This window comes from Heterocephalus glaber, unplaced genomic scaffold (genome assembly GCF_053883595.1).
Source record: "Heterocephalus glaber isolate CG9 unplaced genomic scaffold, H.glaber_assembly_v1.0 deba00001444, whole genome shotgun sequence".
NCBI lineage: Eukaryota > Metazoa > Chordata > Mammalia > Rodentia > Bathyergidae > Heterocephalus > Heterocephalus glaber.
Genome location: NW_028258297.1, coordinates 29411175 through 29436762, shown reverse-complemented (window position 1 = coordinate 29436762; position 25588 = coordinate 29411175). Strand labels below are relative to the sequence as shown.

General features: G+C 43.5%; 1 long non-coding RNA gene and 1 pseudogene across 1 annotated transcript; one reads left to right on the top strand and one right to left on the bottom strand.

The window, feature by feature from the left end:
* Positions 1-4325: 4325 nt before the first annotated feature.
* Positions 4326-13325, bottom strand: LOC110346655 (uncharacterized). Its single transcript, XR_002390822.2, has 3 exons — positions 11857-13325; positions 8970-9027; positions 4326-8615 (listed from the first exon to the last, which is right to left on the bottom strand). It is a non-coding gene; the product is annotated as an uncharacterized LOC110346655 (long non-coding RNA).
* Positions 13326-14092: 767 nt separating this feature from the next.
* LOC147827551 (cytochrome c pseudogene) lies at positions 14093-14798 on the top strand (annotated as a pseudogene).
* Positions 14799-25588: the final 10790 nt, after the last annotated feature.

Below are 25588 nucleotides of genomic sequence, written 5' to 3'. Positions count from 1 at the left end.
ATGAAAACAACACTGAGATTCCACCTCACCCCAGAAAGTATGGCTGCTATCAAGAAATCAACCAATAACAAATGCTGGCGGGGTTGTGGGGAGAAAGGAACCCTTCTCCATTGTTGGTGAGATTGCAGACTGGTGCAACCACTGTGGAAATCAGTGTGGAGATACCTCAAAGAACTAGGACCAGAGGTTTCATTTGACCCAGCTATTCCTCTGCTGGGTATCTTCCCAAAAGAATTAAAAGCATCATACCACAGCAATATATGTGCACCCATATTTATAGCAGCACAATTTGTAATAGCTAAAGCTGGGAAACAGCCCAAGTGCTCATCAATAAATGAATGGATAAAGAAGATGTGGGTTTTTTTATACAATGGAGTACTACTCAGCCATAGAAAAGGATGAGTTTGATACATTTCTAGCTAAATGGACACACTTTGAGACCATATTCTTAAGTGAGATAAATTTAACACACATATTTAAACACTGCATTGTTTCTCTGGTGTGAGAAACCAAAAATGGAAACAAGGACCAAAATGTATACTAGATATTGGGAAATGGGAAGAAAATGTTCAAATGGGAGGGGGAACATGGGAGGGGGGAGTGGGAAAGGAAAGAAGGGACAAGAAAAAAAGAGAATAGAAGGAAAAAATGGAACCAAAGCTTTTGTAAATAAGGAAGGGAAGAAGGGCTGAAGGGAGGGGAGGGGAATGGGAAAACATAAGAACCAAGATCTATCATGTACAGGAACAGATACCCTATGATGAACGTGATCATTATGTATATCTAAAATGTACCAATAAATGTTTTGCTTCAAAGAAAAAAGAAGACAACACGCTGGGGGATTCACATATTCAGTGGACAGGCAGAGGAAGAGAAACTGACAAAGGACAGAGTGAAGGAAAAGCCAAAGAAGCAAGAAGAAAAACCAAGGCAAGGGCCGGGGATTTAGCTCAGTGGTTCCGCCACCTGCCTTGCAAGCGCAAGGACCCGAGTTCGATCCCTGGTACCAAAAAAAAAGAAAGAAAGCCAAGGCAAGATGATGGCTGGAGAAAAGCATTTTAAGAAGGCAATGGTCAGTGATGTCAAATGAGCTGAAGACAGGACAGTCTGCTGGACTTAATAAAATGTGATCGTTAACCTCAGCAAGAATAGGTCCAGTGAAGAGATGGGGGGTGCAGGGGGTGAAGGCTATGGAAGGCGAAATGAGCTACCGTGTGGAATAATTCCAGAAGGCACTTTTCAAATTATGCCTCAGGAGACACCAGGAAGTCGACTACAATACAACAGTGCTCCTTAGACCTATGCAATGTGGAGAGCCCGGTGAGGAACCCGCACCCTGCAGTGATTTTATAGCATTCCCTCTAAAGCCGCCTCCTCATCCTCACAGAAAGAAAACGAGCTGAAACAGGAGCACCCGAGGCAAGGCTTTATTGGGGGAAAAGAGCAGCTGGGCTGCCTCGAACAATGGCGAGAGAGAGATTCACTGGGGTGCGGTTTATATAGGGTGGTGCAGCGGGGAGAGTATCAGGAGAAATTAGAATTGGTCGAATTGTTGGGCAAGCAATGGGAGGGCAGGTGATTGGAAGGGGAGGATCACGTGGGTAGCAGGGTGGAGCAACAAGATAGGTTTTGCTTCTCCAGAGGGGGTAGGTTTCACTTTTCCGAAGTGGCTCATTTCCATAAGCAGGAACCATTTTAGGAATGGGAGCCATTTTAGAATGTAGGACCTCTGGGGACATTTTGTCTGGTAGAGAACTCTATCACTGTATTAACTGATGACATAGGATGTGAAGAGGCTCCTCGTATGTTCGCGTGGCATCTGTGTGTCCTTTTTGGGGAGATCTATGGTCCATTTTAAAAATCAGGTTGTGTGCTTTCTTATTATTGAGTCCCTTGTTCTTTGTATATTTTGTACAACGATCCTTTTATCAAATACATCTTTTACAAATATTCTCTCCCAGTCTATGCTTTGTCTTTTTCTGTCTTAATGTGTCTTTCACGAAGCAGAAGAGTTCACTGAAGCCCATCCCGCTTACCAATTCTTTCAGCCATGGCGTGCGTTGTGGTATCAGATCTTTTTAGATCATCACCAACCAAACCCAAAGCCATCCGGATTTGCCATGTTGTCTTCTAGCTTTATTGATTTGCATTAATATGTTGGTTAATTTTTTTGTGAGAGATGTAAAGTATTTGTTTGGATTTGGTTTTATTTTTGTTTTTGGTGCCGGAGATTAATCTCGGGACCTTGCACTTTCGAGGCAGGCAGCGGAACCACTGAGCTAGATCCCTGGCTGTTTGGATTTGTTTTGTATGTGAATCACTACTTGTTGAAAAGGTTATTCTTTTCTCTATCGTGTTGCCTTTTTCTCCTTTGCCAGAGGCCAGGTTACTATATCTATGAGTCTGTTTCTGGGTTCTTTATTATGTTTCACTGACCTGTCTCTTCTTGGACGAACACCACACTATTTTCATTATTGTAGCTTTATACAGAAATCAGATAGCATTGATCCTCCAACCTTGTTCTTCAACACTGTGTTGGCTTTGGAATCAATGTACATCCACTAAATAGCTGGCTGGGATTTTAACTGAGATTGCACTGAATCAATAGGTGAATTAGGAAAAACTGACATCTTTACAAAGTTGAATCTTCCTTTCCTTGAACATGGAATATCCTTTCGTGTATTTAGTTCTTTTTTTTTTAATCCAAGTTTTGTAGTTTTCCTCGTAGAGATCTTGCACTTACTTTGTTATATCTATTTTATTTTGGAGAGCTCTAATGCATCTGGCATTGTCCTTTTAACTTTAAATACAACTTGTTCATTGCTAGGGTACAGGAAAGCAATTGGGTTTTGTATATTAATTTTGTATCCTGCAACCTTGGTATATAATCATCTATTAATTTTAGGAGGGCCTTTTCTTTGTAGATTTATTTTCACCAATTCTTTCAGATTTTCTACACAGACAAACATGTCATCTTGCAAACAAAGACAGTTTTATTTCTTCCTTCCCAAATATACACATTTTACTTCCTTTCCTTGTCTCATTGGTTAGAACCCAATAAGATGTTGAAAAGCAGTGGTGAGGGAGACATCCTTGCCTTTTTATTCTAGTGAGAAAAGCTTCTAGTTTCATTAAGCATGATATTAACTGAAAAGTTTTTGTGGATTTCTTTATCAAGTTGAAGGAGTTTCCCTCTAGTCCTACTTTACTGAAAATTTTTATTATTAATCTATGTTGGATTTTGTCAAACTTTTTTCTGCACCTATTGATATAACTCTTTGCTTTTTTCCCTTTAACTTGCTGATATGGATTACACTGATTTTTTTCAAATGTTGAACCAGAGTTCTGCAACCAGAACTCATTTGGTTGTAGTAGATTATTATTTACGTAAACAATTATTAATACAATTATACAATTAGCAAATTATTTTTTATACATAATTGGATTCAATTTGAAAAACAATGCTTTGTTAGGATTTTTCCTTGTATGTTCATGAGAGATACTGGTCTGTGATTTTCTTGTTTTGTAATCTCTTTGCTTGTTTTTGATATTAGAGTAATGCAATGGTAGCCTCATAGAATAAGTTAGGAAGTACTCCCTCTGCTTCTATTTTCTGGAAGAGACTGTAGAGAATTGATATAATTTATATGCTAAATGTTTGGCAGAGTTAGCAGTGACCCCCATCCGGGACTGGTGGGCTCTGTATGGAAGGTTATCAATTATGAATTCAGTTAATAATATGGACCTTATTATAGTTTATACCTACGTGTACCCCAAAGCCTCACCCACCCATAGATGGGGCTTTGGGGAGGTGACTGGATCATGGGAGTGTGATACTCAGCAGTGAATTAGTCTGCTGATGGGTTTATAGCTAAATGTGAATTTGGGAGGTGGAGCCTGGATGGAGGAGGCGGCCCTGGGGCGTGGCCTGGGGGGGTCCATCTCTCCCTTCCTCCCTCGTCCCCTCCCTCTGCTTCTTGCTGCCTCCTGGCGCACCTGCTCTGCAATGCACCCTGCCGTGCTGCCTTGCCTCAGACTGAGTGAAACCTCTGCAAACTGTGAACTAAAACAAACCTCTCCTCCTTTAAGTTGAGGATGTCGGGTATTGTGTCTTTCTGGCCAAGCTCTTTGCCTCCATGCAATGACCATTTACACCTCCTTTATTCAGACTGCCAAGTCTCGCTTCATCCTTTTGCTCTCAACAGATGACCTAGCACCCACCTTCATCAAATACTAAACAGCACTAGATTCCTAAGTACACATGCGTCTGCACCCATCCTCCCCTCCCTCCCTTCTTTACAATAGACAGAGGTCCATCTGGTGACAACAGCAACGTCAGCAAGGATGTGGAGCAACTGGAACCCTCGGGAATCACTACGGCAAATTTAAAACATTACAACTTCTTTGGAAAACACTTCAGGAGTTTCTTATAAAGTTAAATACATACTTACCTATGAAGTGAAGAAATTCCACTTCTAGGGATTTACCCAAGAGAAATAAAAACATATACCCAAAACACTTGTAGAAACATGTTCTCTCCAGCTTTATTCACAATAGCCCAAAATAGGAAGCAACACCAATGTCCACTGACAGGTGAATGGATAAACTAATTGCTACATATTCATAACAGCAGCAACCCATTCCATTCTACTGCACTCAGACACAAGAAATTAACCACAGGTACACACAGACAGTTGAATCTCAAAAGCTTTGTGTTGGGCAAATATGTTAGACAAAAAATAAGGATTCAGGGCCGGGGATTTAGCTCAGTGCTGCCACCTGTTGCACAAGCTCAAGGACCCAAGTTCAATCACCGGTACCAAAAATAATAATAATAATAAGGATTCATTAACAGAAAACCTAGAACAGGGAAAACTAATCTTTGGCAATAAAAATTGCAACAGTAGCTGATTTTGGTGGAGTAAGGAGATAGATAGGAAAAGGAAACTAGCTGGGGTGATGGAAACATTCCATGACTTGATTAGATTGTAGTTATATGAATGTACACAATTGTCAAAATTCATCAAATTATGTACTTAAAATCTGTTTTTTATATGTAAATTATACTTCAAAATAAGTGCCAACTTCTCACATTTTAAAATAATCAGATCATTCCCCCTCTGTCTCTCTTAGGCAGAAGCTTTCTTTCTCCCAATAAATTTTCCCTACTCAAAAAAAAAAGGGCCGGGGATTTAGCTCAGTGGTGCCGCCGCCTGCCTCACAAGCGCCAGGTCAGGAGTTTGATCCCTGATACCAAAAAAAAAAAAAAAAAAAAAAAATCAAATCCTTTTCAGGTATTTTTGGATCCTGCCACATCACAAATCGTCCCTAAAAGATGTTACCAGAGGTGAAGAACACACAGTCACTGTCTCTGGGGTGTTAGAATACGGAGGCAGTCCTGTTACAGCGGTTAATGGACAGGGCCGTCGGATTCCGCTGACTCGCGGCCCGGAGCAAACTGCAGCTTGGAGAGTGATGTGATATTGAAGGAGATCCTGCGTGGAAGGTAGAACCCCGGCGCATACGAGGTTGTAGGGAGGTAGAAGAAAGGGCAGGGTGGACTCGAGAGAGGAAGCTGCACCTCGGCCCCACTCGGATGCTCTCCCAGGAGCCTCCCCGCTGCTGGGCCCGCCCAGGCCCAGGCCTCCAGACCAAGGCAGCCTAGACTAGATATGGGGGCGCTTGGGGAAATCCAGCCCAGCAGCCCAACACGGAGCCCGACATCTCCACGGCCGCCGGTCCGGAGCAGCCTGATGACCGGCCTCTCCCTCGCTGTCTTGTCCCCAGCTCCACCTCCCATCCAGACGTTGCTGCCTTCTTACCTGGAGGGAATCTTGAGGACCAAAATTCAAGGCCCTGGCTGTGCCTTCCATGGCCTCAGGCCCTGTCACCGAGCCTCAGTCAGTCACAGCACTCCCGGAGCGTGGCAGTCGTGGGTCGCTGTAGCAGCGCTCTCATATAGAGCAGCCGCGGCAGCCAACATCGAGCTGTTATTGCAGTGCACCTGCAGTAGCACCAGGAGCTGGCATTTGGTGGCGTCCAACTGTGTGCCAGGCCCACTCTGAGTGCTTCAACACTCTCAGTGAACCAAAGTGCCTACATCTTGTCTCCCAGGAGACAGACGTCTCATAAATACTCTCTTGTAACTGTCTTTGTCATTGTTGCATAGGGAAGACTTATTCTTTATAGAAAAAAAAGTTAGAGGATTGAAGTTAACAAAAACATGAAATAAAAATGTCCACCATCTTTGGGGAGGTGGTGGCCACCTATAATCCCAGCACTCAGGAGGCTGAGACAGGATTGCCAGGACTTTGAGGCCAGCCTGGGCCACGTAGTGGGACCCTGTCTCAAAAAAAAATCACCACCATCATCTTTCTTTAAATTAATCAGTACTCTGTCCTCAAGGCATAAATTGTTCTATATATTTATAAAAACAGTATTCAGCACATGGGTTAATTTCCTTATGTCATGCAAGCTGGGATATAGCTCAGTGGCACCACACCTGCCTGGCAAGCGCAAGGTCCGAGTTCGATTCCTGATACTGAGAAAAAAGACCAGTAACTACTTACTCATTCAATAATGTATTTAATGTATTAAGAGTCTCTTCTCATATTAATAATATACTGCTAATATATCATTTCAATAGCTATTTTATATTCCATCGTTCATAATATAATGTACTTATCCAGTCTCTTTTTTAAAATTAATTTTATTGGTATATTTATGGTATACAATATAATGACATTCATCATTGGAAATTTGCACCTTTACATGATCCATCTTGGTTCTTATTTTTTCCTCATCCCCTCCCCTCCCTTCAACCCCTCCACCCCTCCCTATCTACAAAGATTTTTTTTTCAATTTTTTCTTTTTCTCATATTAATTCCATTCCCCTCTTTCCTTTCCCGTATTCCTTCCACTTCCCTTCCCCTTTGCTCCTTTTCTTCCTATTTCACATTATCTATTATATCTTTTAGTCCTTATTTACCCTTCCAGTTTCTCACACTAGAGAAACTATTCAGTATTTACACGTGTGTCCTATTTATTTCACTTAAGACTATCGCCTCAATGTGCATCCATTTAGCTCTAAATGTCTCTAGTTTCTCATTCCTTATGGCTGAGTAATACTCCAGTTTATTTTAAAAAACCATATTTTTGGGTGGAGGGGGTGAAGGGAGCACAGGGAATGGGGAAAAAATAAGAACCAAGATACATCATGTACAGGTACAAGCATCTAATGATAAATGTAAATGCACTGTATACCTAAAATGTACCAATAAAAGAATTTAAGCAAAAAAAAATCCAAACATTTTCTTTATCCAGTCTCCAGTTGATGGACAATTGGGTTGTTTCCAAGTTTTAGCTATCACAAATTGTGCTGCTATGAACATGGGTGCGCATATATCACTGTGGTATGATTCTTTTAATTCTTTAGGGAAGATCCCCAGCAGTGGAATAGCTGAGTCAAATGGGACTTCCAGTCCTAGTTCTTTGAGGTGTCTCCCTACTGATTTCCACAGTGGTTGCACCAGTCTACACTCCCACCAGCAGTGGAATAGGGTTCCTCTTTCCACACAGCCCCGCCAGCATTTGTTATTGGTTGATTTCTTGATAGCAGCCATTCTTTCTGGGGTGAGGTGGAATCTCAGCTTTGTTTTCATTTGCATCTCTTGAATGACCAGTGATGCTGAACGTTTTTTCATATGTTTATTTGCCATTTCTACTTCTTTGAGAAATGTCTGTTCTTTTCAGATGCCTGTTTTTGGATTGGGTCTTTAAATTTGGGAGGTCTGATTTTTTTAAGTTCTTTATAGACTCGAGATAGTAGACCTTTGTCTGAGGGACAGCTGGTGAAAATTTTTTCCCACATTGTGGGTTGTCTCTTCACACTGCTGGTGGTTTCTCTTGCTGTGCAGAAGCTTTTCAGTAAGAAGAGATCCCACTTGTTGATTGTTTGTCCTAGTTTATGGGCAACTGAGGCTTTGTTCATAAAATCTTTTCCTACACCAATGTCTTCAAGAGTTCTACCTAACCTCTGTTCCAGCCCATTCAGCGTTTCTATTTTAACATTTAGGTCTTTAATCCATTTCTATTTTAGTTTAGTGCATTGCGAGAGATACAGGTCTAGTTTTAATCTTTAGCCAGTTGAAACCCAATTTTTCCAGCACCATTTATTTATCCAATCTCTTATTGTTGGGCATTTAGATAGTTTTTTGGGTTGGTGCATATACACATTTTTGTTTGTTTTTTTGTTGTAAAAAGTTTTTCACAGACATCTTTATCACTATTTCTTTGCACACATTTCCACTTATTCCCTTAGCGTGGATTCCTAGAAGTACAATTGTTGAATCAAAGAGTGTGAGCATTTTTAAGCCCTATGAAGCCGCTGAGAACCTGGCTTTGGGGCAGGCAGATGCCCCTTGGATCTCAGATTCTGGCCCTGCACAAGGTGAGGCTCCACCTCTCCAAGAGGTGGGCGGTGCCGCAGGGACCCAGGTTCCCTTCCCAGCTCACCACTGCACGCACTCCAGATGTAGAAAGTGCACCTCCTGTGGTAGGATGTGGCTCAGCAGCATAGCGCCTGCCTGGCAAGCATGAGGTCCTAAGCTCAATCCCTAGTACAAAAAAGAAGAGAGAGAGAGAGAGAGAGAGAGAGAGAGCTTGATTGTGCCTCACTCTGTCCTTCTGCATAGGCTGACCTCTCCTCTACTGCATCTCGCTCTCATTAGTTCCCTGTGTGCCCATCTCAGGACCCAAGCCCACAGTGCACCTTGGCACAAGTTAGAAGAGAGGCCCTCCCTTAGTGGACGCAGGCAAGAGTTCACACCTGGCTCATTGCCCGGCCTGCACCACCCGGTGGTCCCGCATGGCCCTCACCCTCACAGATTTAGCTGGCTCTCCCGATAACCTTCCTCTGAGCTTTGAAGCCTCCATGAAAACAGTTATCTCACACCCAGCACGGGTCATACCTGCAGGCCCAGCCAGCTGGAGGCTGAGATGGGAGAGTCCAGGGCCACGTGGGAGACCCTGTCTCAAAACAAAAGAATGTTTAAAAACAGTTACCTTCTTTCCCAAAGGGAAAGGCCATCAAGGGATGGAGGAAAGGAGGGAGTAGAGGGAGGGCGGATGAAAAAGGAGTTCCGGTGTGTTGTGTACGCATACCAACTCCACACAAGGAGTTAAACAGTATGTACTGCAAATGTGTACTGACAAAAATAAATTTCAAAAAACCCACTTTCTCTATGAAATTATGGTTGTTTCCCTATATATGTCTCTACCTCATTGGATCAGGGTTTGTTCTTCTTTGATTCCACATAAAGGCCCAGTTCTTTCATTCTTTTCTTTTTTTGTACCGGGGATCAAACTCCATACCTTGGGCTTTCGAGGCAGGCAGAGGAACCACTGAGCTAAATCCCCTGCCCTAAGGCCCAGTTCTTGACACATCAGAAGTGATCAAAAAGTTCACCGAATGGATGAATGAACAGCAGTTTACCTGCTGGTTGCTGCGTTGCTTGTCTGAGAATAAAAGAATTAGAAAAAGAGCTGCCTGAAATGCCTCCTAACTCTAAAATTCTCTTTTCCAATATGAATTAAGTAAACATTTGCTGCAGAAGTGAATAATACACAACCAAAATATCCCTTTAAAAGGACATGGATCCCTTCTAAAGGGACATGGATCAATTTGCTGTTTTAAAATTTCTTCTAGAAGCAGGCTAGTGTGTTTTGGGGATCTCTTACATGGTTTCCCTTGTCCCTCTCTCTTTTTTTTTTTAAGACAAGTTTTCACTATGTGGTCCTGGCTGGCCTTGAACTTGTGGCGATCCTCCTACCTCAGCCTTCCAAATACTGGGATTACAGGCATGGGCCACTATGCCCGCTTGCCTTATCTCCTGAGGCAGCTCTTTTATTCTAATTCCTTTATTATCAGACAAGAACTGGGCTTGAAACTGCAAGAGACATTTCAGACCTTCTGAGACTGGCCAGAACTGGAGTGTAAGAGGAATTGCCTTGGGAAATCCTTCCAGAGAGTGGCTGCCTTTCACTTCATTCAGATCCCCCCTTTACACCACATGGAGATCGTCTCTGTTTGAGATTATATGAATCACCTATTTCTGTCATTGGTCTTTCTCAGATAATTTCATAAGAGGAAGCTCTGTTTCTCAACACAAAGCAGCCTTCACACGCGCCCAAGGCTGATGCTGTTCACCTCGTGAGGAGAGATTTCACCTTGCATCATCCTCCTTTCTGCAGAGCCTGTTCCTAAGGCCACCTTGGCAGCACCCTCAGGGGCCAGCATATTATCCAAGGCATCAAGCCTCTGAGAAACTAATAGGGACAGAGATGTGGAATGAGGGCGTCCCAGGGACACTGACTCCTTGAAATCCCATTCACAATATTGCAAATATGTCGCTGTCTAAAGGACTGCTCCCTCTCTCTCTCTCTCTCTCTCTCCAAGCATTACAGATTGAACCCAAAGCAACACTACCACTAAATGACATCCCCAGTCCTTTTTATTTTTTACTTTGAAACAAGGTCTTGCTAAATTGCCCGGGCTGGCCTTGAACTTGTGATCCTTCTGCCTCTGCTTCCCAAGTAGCTGGGATTACAGGCTTGTGCCCAGCTAAAGATAATTATCTTTCTTTTTTTTTTTTTTTTTTTTTTTTTGGTACCGGGGATCTAACTCAGGTCCTTGGCTTGCACAGCAGAGGGCGGAACCTCTGAGCTAAATCCCCAGCCCGATAATTATCTTTTTTAATGATGCTCAAAGGGGCCCATTGATCCCCTCAAACCCAATTAAGAACCACAGGTCTAGAGTGTAGCTAAACGGGACTTTGAAGAGCAGGGGCTTTTAAGATCGGATAAGCTCTGGTGGTTCTGCTGGGTTAGATGAGAGAGCCACAGAGCCCTCTGGACAAGGCGCTCTGCCCACATCAGTGCCCCCTTCCCATCCTGGGTCGCACGCCAGCCGGCTCTGCAGACACAGGAAAGCCCTGGACAATGGCAGACAGCAAATCTGCCCTTTTGGTGTGGGAGACTGAAGCCAGGGCCTGAGGCTGCTAACCGCACCTTCGGCCGCCGCCGTGCTGCTTAGAGGGCTTGAGACATGCTCAAGACCAAAACCGCGGTTCTGCCACCAGAGGGCGCCCAAGGCCCAGACAGATGGGACAAGGCGCCTCCCGCTGTAAAGCAGGCTGCTGGTCAGTAAACCAAGGCTGGAAGCTCCGGTTATGCAATTGGCCTCCACGACCCTTATACCGGCAGCTAGGGGTCGCCCGCTGCTTCCGGCACAGTTGGAGCATGCGTCTTGCCGGTTTTGGTGCCCTCCCAGAGGTGATCACGGACCTCCCCTCTTCCAAGGGGAAATCTCCACCCTGGCTGTGGGAGATCCTGATACTGGGTGAAAGCAGCCTGCACTTCCGGTCTCCACTCCTGAGGCCCTGCAGAGTCCCACCCAGGGCTCGGTCAGGGTCATTTGTGTCATTTCGGCCCATGAGCAGAATCCTGCAGAGGTATTAAAATGTGTACAGAGTTGGGCCAGGGATTTAGGTCTTTGGCGCCTTGCATCCCTTGCAAGTGCAAGGTCCTGAGTTCGATCCCCCGTACCAAAAAACAAAAAAATGTAGAGTTGTGACCTAGCAAGATTGGAAGAGTAAGAAAAGGATCTAGAAGTCAGGCCAAAAGGAAGAGTCACCAGTTTGGGTGAGGACTCCAGACTTCTAGGTACGCTAGTAGAAGGAAGTTTACAAATCTAAACCTATCAGAAGGGTAGAGACTTGGATAACATCAGAAATGTTAAATTTGTAAGTGCATTCGAGAGAATTTAGTGTACTGAGTCCCCCAGGTAAGAGCACTCACCTAGATGCATATGGGCCCCAGACCTGGGATGGAAGGCTCAAATCTCTGACAGTGCAGTCAGCCTCCCTGAGAGCAGAATCACACATCACTGTCGCACGTTTTCCACTTGAGACAGTGAAACTTCTCCCCAGGCGACAAGCATCCTTTAAACTCTAGGAAGACGTGCAGTTACCTGGGTGGCTCTGTCCCACCCCGACCTGGCTAAGATGGAACCCAGTCCTTGGAGTGTCTGTTCTCTGTTAGTGTGAGCCACGAAAGAAGTGTGCACGGTCCACAAGGCAGAAAGCACAGCCGAAGCCCCAGACGTCCCCTGGGCGCCAGTTGTTGCTCCCTTGCACACACTGTCGCTGATCTTCAGGCTTGCTGTGTGCAGGGCAGCAGCCAGGCCCGCAGCCGCCCGCCTCTGCTCCAGCCAGGCAGGCGAGCAGCTGCACAGCAGAGGCCAGGCTGCGGGGGAAGGACACGGGTTCCCGCTGGCTCTGCTCCTCCCCACTTCACATCAGCGTCTCTCCCGCCGGCTCCAGCGCTCTCCGGCCACCACAGCGGCAGAGGCGTGGCCTCTTTCCGGCTCCCCAGACGCCATGGGGCCCAACCTCCAGCGTGTGTCCCTCATTCCACGCCCCTCACCGTCAAAGCTGCACTGACGCACGTCAGAAGGGATGACGCAGAGCAAACGTAGGCCGAGCAAGCTTTGCCGTGGGGCAAGCAACGAGGACTTGTTTTTAAATTGTACGACGTTTCCGTAAAGCTTTTGTAAAGAATTTGACATAGTACAGCTACACATTCACCTACTTATGCTACTTGAAATGTGTAATTTATTGCCCAGCATGCACACGGCCCCGGATTTGATCCCCAGCACTATAAATAAAATAATATAAAATGTGCAATTTAAAAGGTATAATCACTTCAACTGATGACTCTAAGCTGAACGGTATAAAACATGTTGACTATAAACAGAATCATAATGTTTAAGGAATTAAAATTCTCTGTATGTAAACATTTATTAGACTTACAAATGACAGTTAATTATTTAGGGGTGATTTCTTGTCAGGGTAAGAAGCCTGTCCAGTCATGCTTCTGAGCACTTAAAAAGCAAATCCAGTATGTTAAATTTGGATACACAATTTAAAATATTTAAGAGAGTAGACAATATGATCCTATATTTAGAAGACCCTAAAATCTCCACCAAAAGTCTTTTACATTGATAAACAAATTCAGCAAAGTAGCATGCTATAAAATCAACATTAAAAAATCAATAGCTTTTCTATACACCAATAATGAACTACCTGAGAAAGAAATCAGGAAAACAATTCTATTCATAATAGCTTCCAAAACAAATCCTAGGGGTCAATCTAATCAAGGAGATAGAAGACTCTACAAAGACAATTTCAGAACTCTGAAGGAAGAAATCAAAGAAGACACTAGAGATGGGAAGACTCATGTTCAGGGAGCAGCAGAATGAATGTGGTTAAATGGTCATCCTAGCAAAAGCACTGGACAGATTCAATGGAATCCCATCAAAGTACCAGTGACATTCTTTACAGAATCAGACAGACATCCCAGAGGTCATATGGAAACAGGAAAGACCCAGAACAGCCAAACCGAACCGAAGCAAACACCGCAGGGCTGGCAGCACTGCAATACCCAGTCTCTAACGGTGACACAACGGCGAGGTGACAAAATAGCACGGTTCCGGCAGAAAGGGACACTCGGACCAGTGGGACAGAGAGAGGACACAGAACAAACCCACACATCACAGCCAGCTCACTCTTGACAGGGCCAAAGCAAACACTGGAGAAGGACGCCCTCCTTAACAGCCGTGCTGGGAAGCAGGACCTCCACTTGGAGGAGGCTGGAGCCGGGTCCCTGTCCTTCACCCTGTACAAAATCAATTCGAAATGGATCACAGGCCTGGGTCTAAGACCCAGAACTCTGAAACTGCTAATAGAAAATGTAAGAGAAACACCTGAAGTCATAAGCCCAGGCAAAGACTTCCTAAACAGGACTCCAACAGCACAGGAAATAAAAGCAAGACTCAATACATGGGAATACATCAAATTAAAAAGTTTCCCCACAACAAGGGAAATGACTAGCAGAGTGAAGAGACAGCCTACAGAATGGGAGAAAATCCTTGTCTGCTAATCTTCCAATAAGGTTCACATTCAGATTAAGAACTCAAAACCTTGTAGAGAGCAGGACGTCTGGCTTCTGGGCTGGGACCTTCCTGCTGGTAACAATGAAAAAGCGGTGAGCACCGGGCATGGGAGCCGCAGCAGATTTAAAACTAGGTGATGGTGAGACTGGGATGTAGCTCAGTGGCACTGCACCTGCTTCGCAAGCGCAAGGTCCTGAGTTCGATCCCCAGTACAAAAATGAAAAATTTTTAAAAGATGTGATGTTGAGAAAGGCAAGAAGAGTTCTGTACAGAAGTGTGCACAGTGCCGCACTGTGGAGGAGGGAGGCAAGCACAGCCTGGGCCAGATCTCCGCAGTCTGGGTGGGTGGAAGACAGCTCTGGCTGTCGGATTCTTACAAAGATGCCAACGAGAACAAAGGCAGCACCTGGGGAGAGGACACTCTGATGGAGTACTTGAGAATCCCAAGAAGCACATCCCTGGAACAAAGATGATCTTTGCTGGCTTTAAGAAGGGAGAGGCCCGGGGACTTAGCTCAGTGGTTTCACCGCCTGCCCTGCAAGTGAAAGGACCAGAGTTCAATCCCTGGTACAAAAAAAAAAAAAAAAAATCTGCTAATGAGTAAGTCACTGCCTTATTTATTACAGAACAGAAATGTCTCGTGGCTTTTTTATGTGTACCATAATTTAATAGCTCTTATACACCAGAATTCAGATCATGAGTGGCTGACAGGATATTTTTGCTGGACAGTCCTGATTTAAGTAAAATTGGCTTGTAGTTCAATGGATATCCTTTTTTTTCAAGGGTTTTTTGGGGGTTTTTTTTGTACCAGGGATCGAACTTGGGACCTTGCGCTTTCGAGGCAGGCGCTGGAACCACTGAGCTAAATCCCAGGCCTTTTTTTTCAAGTTTTGATAGTAACTCCAGTTCAATAAATTCTATTACTGTTTTCCCTTTCTAACTATATGGTTGGACTTGATTTGCACAAAGATTGAGAATGTTATCTCAAAACCTACTGAAGGTTGGTTTCATATTTAGATTTAAATAACTGGTTGTGTGAATATGTTTAAATACCAAGGAAATCCTTCACTGTCTCAAAACCAAGCAAGACTCCCATTTCAATTTGTATTTATTAGCTTGTTAAAGGCAGTGGTCGAAGACAAGGAAGGAATGTCTATACCTTTGGTCTTGACTATGCCAATTTAATTAGAATTTCCTGTATCTAAGGAAAACTGCTGCCTTTTATTCACTAAAAGGCATTTTAGTGTGGTGTATGTATAATACCAAATAAAGAATATTTAACACTTCTCACATTTTATAGTTGGTCTAAAAGTCCAGATCCTTTCAAAAGTCAGCATGATACAATAGCAAATTAGATTTTACTTTTGAATTCTTTAAGTCAGACAGAGTTATTATTCAGGATAGTATTTAAACGGCTATTTAAAAACAAAAAATAAAATAAAATAAATAAAAACACAAGATTGAAATTACTGTTTTATGTGTGGTTGGCAGTGGTGCTTTTTGTCAGCTTATTAGAAAGATTAAAGTGGGGAAAGTACAACATCAGCACAAATTTGTATACGACCATAACACTTAATTAAAAACAAAATCAGATTGACAAAAAAAAAAATGAACTCAAAAATTTAACACAAGAGGGCCGAGGATTTAGCTCAGTGCTGCAGCCACCTGTCTTGCAAGCACAATGTCCTGAATTTGATCCCCAATATGAAAAAAAAAAAAAACAATGGCCCAATCAATAATGGTAAATGAATCGAACAGACACATTGCAAAATAAGTAGAAATAGCCAACAAGTATATGAAAAAATGCTCACCATTTTAAGGCATTAGAGAAACACAAATCAGAACTACACAGAGATTCTATCTCACTTCAGTAGAAATGGCTATCCACAAATACAAAATATCAAATGCTGGTGAGGATGGAGGGAATGTAAATTAGGATAGCCCCTATACTAATAGCAATCAGTATTGAGTTCCTCAAAAATCTAAAACTAGAACTGCCATTCAATCCAGCCACACCTCCCTTGGTATGTACCCGAAGGAACTGAAGTCAGTCACGGAACACCTGCCTCCCCATGTTCACCGGCATAGCTCACAGCAGCCAAGATACACAGCCAGCCTGCGTGTCCAGCAACAGATGCATAGGTAAAGAAAAACATGGTGTGTGAAAGAACAAAATGTTGTCATTTGCAAGAAAATAGATGGAACTGGAGATCTACATGTTCAGCAAAGTAAGCCAGACTGAGAAGGACAAAAATATCACGTTCTCCCTTACTGTGCGAAATCTAAAGACAATGACATAAAAGTAGAAGGGAGACCATTAGACAGAAGGGAGGGAATCGGGAGAGGAGGAGGGAGCAAAGGGAGGGCAATGAAGGATGGATAAGATTGAAATGGGGTATTAGACACATTGAAACCCAATATTGTGTAAAATCTTTTTTTCTTTTTTTTGGGGGGGAGTATGGGGGTAGTACGGGGATGGAACTCTGGACCTTGCACTTGTGAGGCAGGCGGCAGAACCACTGAGCTAAAACCCTGGCCCAACATTGTGTAAAATTAACGAAACTATTAATAAAAGGAAAAAATAAAATATTTAAGGGAATTCAGTGGACTATATTTATAGTGGAATTTATGGTCAATGGAATCTAGATTGTTCAGCTTGAGTTCATCAGATTTTAATTTTAAAAAGTGAAGGTGATTGTCTCACTATACCATAAATTACAAAACCCATACTTTGAAAAAGAACAAAGATGCTCAATTTTTATTTGATTCATCATAGAAGAACAAAATTTGCAATTTCAGCTTGCGAGGCAGAAAGGGCTGACCATGTGTGTCTGGGGGCTTGGCCGCACTTCCCGCTGAGCTGCGGGACCGACTTCCAATAGACTAATGTTTTTTTGCCATGCCAGTACCTGCGGACCTGCGGGCCTTTCCCGCGTCCTCAGACATCGGGACTCGGATGCGCAGCACGGCGTCCTGCGCCGCGTTCCTCGACCGAGAGAGGCCTCAGAGCCATGCTGTCCACACCAGGCCTGCGCCTCCCTCGGCCAGGACACGCGAGCTTGGTCCCGCGGCCTCCTGCTCCTCAACGCTTCCTCTCTGGCTCCCAGTCTGAGCTCCCTCGCTGCCCGTCCCGGTGGAGAAGGCAGGGGCTGAGCCCGCTCCGGCTCCCGTTGGCGGCGCGCCCTGTGCGTCCAGCCGGCCTTCGAGCCGGGTTTCCAGCCGCTAAGGCTCCCAGGCACCAGAGGAGAGCCGCGCCCCAGCCCCAGCTGTGCAGGGTGGCGCCGCCGGCCCCGGCCCCGCCCCAGCCGGAGCCAATGGGAAAAGTGAGTCCGCCGCCAGCTCCTCTTCCCGTCACGGAATCAGACTCCCCACCTCAGATCAGTCACGGGAAAGCCCCAGCTCCAGCCCGCAGGGTGTCAGGGCAACACGCCCACACCCAGGCATCGCCCTCCAGCTCTGCAGAGAGCACTGGCTGGCTTCACGTTCACGCTCAACACGGCTGATGGACCAGTTAAAAATGAAATTAGAAAAAATATTTTAAAAAGGAAACCTGAGATTAGAGGAAAGCATTCCACACAATAGCGCGAAAGAGAAAAAACTGAGAAATGAATTTAACCAAGAAATTGCAAGACTTACGCACTGAAAATTGCAAAATCTTGTTGGAAGATCTTAAAGAAGTTCTAAGTAAATGAAAGACACCTGTGTTGATGGGTTGTAGGGCATGACGTTATTAAGGGGACAATGCTCCCCAATTCCATCCACAGATCCAGTGGGCTCTCTGTCAAACTTCCAGCTGTCTTTTTTCTCAGAAATGGATAAGCTGATCCTAAAATTCATATGGAAATGCAAGAGGCACTGAAGAGTCAGAACAAAGTTGGATGATTTACTCTTCAACTTCAAAACTCACTATAAAGCTACAGTAATTGAAACTGTGGTTCTGGCACAAAGATGAGCATAGATCAGTGGAATAGAATTGAGAGTCCTAGCTGAGCATGGTGGTGCACACCTGTAATCCTAGCACTCTGGAGGCCGAGGCAGGAGGATCACCATGAGTTCTAGGCCAGCCTGGGCTACATAGGGAGACCTTGTCTCAAAAAACTGAAAAGACAAAAAAGAGAGAATTGAGAGTCCAGAACCAATGTGTAAACCATTGGCTTTGATAAAGGTGTCAAGACCATTCAATGTGAAAAGAATAGTCTTTTCCACAGAGGCGGTGAGACAACTGTACATCTATAGGCATAAGAATGAAGGTTGATTTCTTCCTAAAATCATATGAAGAACTAACTCTGGTTAGGGGTGTATCTCACTGGTAGAACTCTTGGCTAACGAGTATGGGGGTGGGGGTGATTCCCCTGCGCAAAAGAAAGAGAGAAGGAAGGAAGGAAAGAGAGAGAGAAAGAAAGAAGGCAAGAAAGGAAGAAAGGGATGGGGAGAGAGGGAGAGAAAAAGGGAGGGAAAGAGAGAAAGAAAAGAAAACAAAGAATGAAAAAGAAAAACAAAATAGATCAAAGAATTAAAAATGAGTTAAAACTGTAAAACTCTTAGAAGAAAATGATTGTGGGCTGGGGATTTAGCTCAGTGGTTCTGCCACCTGCCTCGCAAGTGCAAGGAACCAAGTTCAATCCCCGGTACCAAAAAAATAAAAAGAAAATGAGTGTGAGGCTTCTTTCAGGGGAGATGAGAATGTTCTAGATTAGAAAGTGGTAATACCTGAAAATCTGGCGATTGACTCGTACTTGGGTAGAAAACACTCAAATATGACACTAAAAATACCACCAACAGAAGCAAAAAACGGATGGATCAGACTTCGAGATTTAAAGGTCTTATGAATCAAAGATTATCATGAAACCAAAAAATGGCAGAGAGGGCCGGGGATTTAGCTCATTGGTTCCACTCCTGCCTTGCAAGTACAAGTACAAGGTCCCGAGTTCGATCCCTGGTGCCCCCCCCCAAAAAAAGAAAGTAAAAAGACCCCACAGCCGGGCATGGTGGCATACACCTGTTATCTCAGCACTTGGGAGGCTGAGGCAGGAGGACTACTGCAAGCTTGAGGCCAGCCTGGACCACACAGAGAGATCCTGCGTGAGAAAAAGACCCCCCAGAACAGAAGCCTGTGTGTGGCACATGCCTGTGACCCCTGCACTCTGGGGGCAGAGGCAGCAGGGTTGAGCCCAACCTGGGCAACTTAGTGATTTACTGAGACCTGTCTCAAAATAGAAAATAAAAAGGGCCGAGGATCCCCAATACCACAAAACAAACAAAAAAATCTGAAAATTGCATATCTAATAAGGGTCTAGTCCTAAGAATACATTTAAAATCTCTTGCAATTCAATAATTAAAAAACAACCCACTGTAAACAGGGGCAAAGTGGTGAAGCCCAACCGACCTCCAATGCTGCTTGACAAAGTCCCAGCTGGGGGAAAGAAAGGGGGGAACACATCGTACCCTCATGTTTTATGTTTTCTTGCCATAATGTTTATAATTGTTACTCTGATCACAGGAGTCATTGTGTTTGTGACTAACAACAAACTCTCCATGAGGCAAACTGGTAATGATATATTGAAATCTGATCTGGCTCACAAGTCCCAAATTCCAGTTTCTCTTTGTTCTATTGCCACATCCACTCCTAAGGAAACCTCTCCTAAAACCCCCTCTGTTTTCCCACTACTGTAACTCCCTCTCTTGTTGCTGACATTCTTTTTACTAAAGGGGTCTTATAAAGAGATTGGAAGGACAGACTTTAGATGTAAGAAATAGTGGGAAATGGGAAATAGAAAGAACGTTAAGACAGGTAAATACATTAAGGGGGCAAGTTACTCAATATTTCTCAAAGTGCTGGAAATATCTCCTCCTCATGGACTATGAACCCAAATGACACTTAGGTAAGATAAATAGAGGTATAGAAAAATAGAGAGCTAATAGCAAACTATATTAACCATTGTGCAGTTTTTCAAGGGCCAGCTGGCGACCACAAGTTTGACATTTAATTAATTAAATCTTGCTTATACCCCCACCGATATAGAGATTTTGATTAAGTTACCTTCTGTTCTGCTTAGGTATGGGAAAATAAGGGAAAAATTGTAATTTTTAAAAATGTATTCATGATGTTCAATGAAATGAATCAGCTTAGAAAAAATATACTCTGTTTAGCAAAAAATAACCTTTACTTCAATAGATACTACTAAGGCAACCTAAAATGTAAACATGTTGCGCCCAATGCCTCCTAGCTATTGCTTAAAGATATAAAAATAAATCAGACCCTGAGACTTCTCAGAGGGAGCCTGAACATTGCTTGTGAAGGTTCTTTTCTCATCGCCGGCCCAGGACATCTCCCCTTCCTACCCTACATCGACATCGACTGCAGCTGGTCTGCGGCAGCAAAGGACTTAAATAGACATTTCTCCAGAGAATAGAGACTCAAATGACCAATAAATACAGAGAACAGATGAACAATGGCATTAGTCTTTGGGAAATATGAATCAAAACCACATTGACATAATGACATACCACTTTACATCAACTAGGTGTGACTTACAAAAGTCACAGCTAAAAGTTTTTTAAAACACAAATGAATGTGTGTTGGCAAGCACGTAGCAAAAATGTTGTCTGTGTGGACTCCTGGCAGAGATGTGAAATGTGCATCTGCTGTGGGGAGCAGTCGTCAGCGCCTCAGAGTTAGACAGGGAGCTGCCATCTGACTCAGCAATTCCACCAGCAGGCACATAGCCAGGCACATTCAAAATAGATGTTCAAGGGCCCGGGGATTTATGTCAGTGGAGCCATGCCTGCCTCGCAATCTCGAGGTCCTGAGTTCAATCCCTGGTATGAAAAAAAAAAAAAAAAAAAACACATTCAAGAGCCAGGCCTGGTAGTGCACACCTGTAATCCCAGCACTCAGGAGGCAGAGGCGGGAGGATCCTTATGAGTTTGAGGCCAGCCTAAACTACATAGTGAGAACCTGTCTTTAAAAAACTAAATTAAAATAAAATAAATTATATATAAATATATTCACACAAAAACTTATACATAAGTGCTAATGACAGTATTTTTCCAAATAACCCAAAAAACAAAAATGTCCAGCAACTGATGAATGGATAAAAAATGAAATATATATTCATTCAGTGGGATATTTTTCAGCATAAAAAGGAGTGAAGTTCTGACAGAGGTTACAGCGTGGGTGAACTCTGAAGGTACCAAGTCAAATGAAAGAAGCCGAACACAAATGGTTACACAATGGATAATGCCATCTATACACAAGTTTGTAGAGGTGAATTCGTAGAAACCAGAAGAGTGGCTGGCAGGGGGGAGGGGAGAGTTGGGGGACCGTTATGAGTGCCAGGTTTCATTTGAGGGTGGAAGTGTCCTGGGTCAGAAAGCGGCCTCTGACAAGAGAGGGATCCACACGGGCAGGCCTGAGGCCAGGCTCTTCTGACCCCAGCAGCTGGCAAAAATCTGCAAGAGCCAGGGCTGGGCTTCAGAGCACTTACGGTGACACAGGGATAAAGAAACGTCAGTCACAGCCGAGGATGCAAACAGCCAAGGGTCACAGGAGGAGTCCGCGCTCTCCTCTGGGAAGCAGCTCAGGGTTTGCTCTGTGGAGAGCTGGCTAGGAGGTGCCCATGTGAACAGGTAGAGCCACTGTGCAGGGTGCCCAGGGTCTATCCTAGAGCAGGGCGGAGAACCTAAGGCACTCGAGCCGAAGCAGGCAGGCAGAGCCCTCTCTGTCGACACGCGAGCCAAGTGTGTAACTGCTTTTCTAAACTAAAACCTCAGGATTAGGGCTTAATTTCAGAATTGCCACTTTGCAATAACGAAGTGGGCGTGGGGTGCAGTTTGGCCACTCGTCTGTAAAACATCCCCCAGCCCTGCTCTAGAGAAGCAGCCCCACACGCACAGGGACTTTACACCACCCGGTTGGTAGCTGAAATGCTGGAAGCGAGTTCAGTATTCACAAGCAAGGGAATGGCTAAGAAGCCATTGCACACCCATTCTCTACTTCACAAAATGACTGGTTTCCTGTGTGTAAAACGAAATGATCTCTGAGACATGTAATTGGATTGAAAAAGTAAAAAGCAGATCCTAGGATGATATGCACCTCACACCACTCATGAAAAAACAAAACACCACTACAAGTGTGCTAGGGCCCCGGGAGACCTCCAACCAGCAGCCTGCGACACTAGGCCAGCACAGACAAGACCGTGCCTTTCTCTATCATAAAGGTGAATTTCACAAAGCAGCGAAACAAGAACTTGGAACCACCGGACTGAGCTGTTTCGTTTCCCAGAGATGAGTTTAACCAGTGAGGAAACCAGCATAGGGCTTCTCCTTTAGGCCTTCTTTCTCACTCCACATTAGGAGAATGATTGAAGGCTGGGAGCGGTGGCTCACACCTACAGTTCACACCACTGGGGAGACCGAAGTAGAAGAATAATTTGAACCTAGGAGTTTAAGACAAGCCTGAGTTCAAGACCAGCCTGGGCATTACACTGAGACCCATATCAGAGAGACAGATAGAGAGACAGAGACACAGAGAGAGACAGAATTGCTGGGCGTGGTGGTGCTCACCTGTGACCCCAGCACTCCTGAGGCTGAGGCAGAAGGATCACCATGAGTTCGAGGCCAGCCTGGGCTACATAGTGAGTTCAAGGCCAGCCTGAACTGCACAGTGAGACCCTGCCTCAAAGAAAAGAAAAGATATATTATGTACAAGTACAAATTCCCTATGATGAATGTGAGTACTATGTATGGCAAATATGTACTAATAAAAAAATTGGGGGGCCCAGGGATTTGGCTCAGTGGCACTACACCTGCCTCAAAAGGGCAAGGTCCTGAGTTCAATCCCCAGTACCCCCCTAAAAAAAATTTTTTAATGAAAAAATAAAAGTCATCAGGCAATAAATAAATAAATAAAAAGAGAGAGACAAAAGACTACTGAAGCCTCATCTAATATTTTCTTTAGAGAGCCAGGGTGTCCTGACATGCCCCAGATGAGAAGGAAAAGTTAAATCTGAGCAGGGTGCGGTGGCACATGCCTGTAGTCCTGGCAGGAGGACTTCTCTGAGTTAGTGAGTTCAAGGCCAGCCCGGGCTACATAGTGAGACCCTGTCTAAAACAGAAAATGCTTTTAATTTTTTATTAATTTTTTTCATGAACTGTGTCATAGATTTTTAAAATAGCATGTAAGAGAAAGAGCGGAGTGTGGTGGCAGATGCCTGTCATCCCAGCACTATGGGAAGCTGAGGCAGGAGGATCACAAGTTCAAACTCTACCTAGCGACCTAACTAGGGGCCTAGCGACCCCATCTCAGAATAAAGAATTTTATTTTATTTTGTTTTATTTTTGTTTTATGTTTTATTTTTTTGAAGCTTAAAACAGCATAAATTTATTGGATTGATTCCAGAGGTCAGGAATCTAAAATCAGGCATCTGCAGGCCTGTGTTCCTTCTTCAGCGGAAAATTCATTTCCTCCTGTTTCAGCCTCCCAAGGCAGCTTGCATCCTTCATCCCGTCTCTTCCTCAAATCTGCTTCAGTATCTAAGCTCCTGCTACTGATTTTGAACTTTTTTTTTTTTTTTTGGTACTGGGGATCGAACTCAGGACCTTGCACTTTCAAGACAGGCAGTGGAACCACTGAGCTAAATCCCCAGCCCTGATTTTGAACTTCTTGCCTCCCCTCTTAGGGACTCTTGCAGTTATATTGTGGACACTGGATAACCCAGGTTTAATCTTCCCATTTCCATCCTAATCACATCTGAAAAATCCCCCTTTGCCAAATAAGTTAACATAGGAGTATTCATGTGTTCTGGGGATTACGAGGTGGACATTTTTGGCGTAACATTACTCTACCACACCTACAGTGAGCCTCAGAGCCCAACATGGAATTAAGGCCTTCAACATATTCAGCAGAGATCATTTTTCTTTTAGATTATTTTAACTACATCTCCTTTACCAGTAGAAAGAAGACTCTCTAAAAAAGTGAAAATAGAAGGAAAAAAATTGAAACATTGGGAGGGGAAGGGGCTTGAGGGTGGAATGGGATAAAATATAATTTATTTAAAAAATTAATAAAACAGCAAAGACCCAGGAAATCTCTGAAGCTTTAGGCCAGAGTACATGAATGTTAAATCTCCTGTCCTGAACTTTAGTAACCTTTTCCTAAAGGTTCATAAATATGGACTGCATTTCTTGTGTGTAATTTAATCAGCGTGAATTCTGGGACCTACACGCTCATTGAAAGCCCAAGATGATTCAGCACCTTGTCAATTATTCCTGTCAATCTTACCTAAAGACCAGTGAGAAACACCCAGGCTAGGGTGCACTTCCTTTAAAATTCGAAGACTTGATTTATCTCTGTACTGTGCTATTTACCTTCCTGTCATTCTGGCACCACTTTTCTGTTCACACCACCTTTTTGTTGCCATGGACCTGCTCCCATCATCTTCAATATATGTAGCTGGTTTTTCTTTTACTAAAAAAAAGAAAGAAAGAAAGAAAGAAAGAAAGAAAGAAAGAAAGAAAGAAAGAAAGAAAAAGCAAGAGGACTTTCTAATGTGTTAGTAGCCTTTGGCTGCAAAGAACAGACTATGAACATGGAACAGTCTCAAATGAACTTTGCTGATATAAAAGCCACACAATAGCCCTCCGTTTTCATTATTGTCCTGTTGGTAATGAATCACAAAGATAACCAGATCAGCCTCCTCTATCAAATTATCTATCTAATTAGTTATCTATCAAAAACTAAAACTATTCATCCTACAGGAAGAGGCAGAAACACACGGACCATGCCCTGAGCAACAGATGCCTTTAAGTCTTCCTTTCCTACTCAGAATAAAGAATTTTAAAAGTCTGGAAATGTGGCTCCCCACACAAGCCCTTGGTTCAATTCAGAGTATCAATATATATATACAAAAACCCATGAAAAATCAGAACATTCTTAGAACTTAGAATAAGCTCTAAGAAAGGAAACAGACCGCGCCTGCCTCGCAAGTGCAAGGTCCAAGTTCAATCTCCAGTACCAAATAAATAAATAAATAAATAATTTTAAAAAGGAAAGAGAAAAAAAGTTATTGTAATTCAGTGTGGCCACGCTATCTAAACGTGTACTTCGATTTAGTATAATTGTTTTATATGTTTTTGGCCTGTTTGTGACAATTAATTGTTTATGGCAATTAACTTGACAAAGACTTATAAAATAAATAAATCTGATGCTGGCAAATTAAAAAAACAAAACAAGGGTGGAGGGAAAGGAGGAAAAAACAGAATCGGGAAGTGTTGTGTATCTGTACCAATTCCCCACAATGGATGTAATCACTGTGTACTGCAAATCTGTACTAATAAAAAAATTGTTTTCAGCAGCACTGCACCTGCCTCACAAACACAAAGTCCTAAATTCAATCCCTGGTACTCCAAAAAAAAAAATTTTAAGTATGGAAAAAAACTCTTGCTCTGAATGACATTTCCAATACCTTGCATCCTACTATATCTGTTAAATAAAATAATATAATGCTAAAACACCAAAATAAATAATAACCAAGCTCTGTGACCGAGCGCTCCCCCTCAGCCAGATGGAGAGGGTTG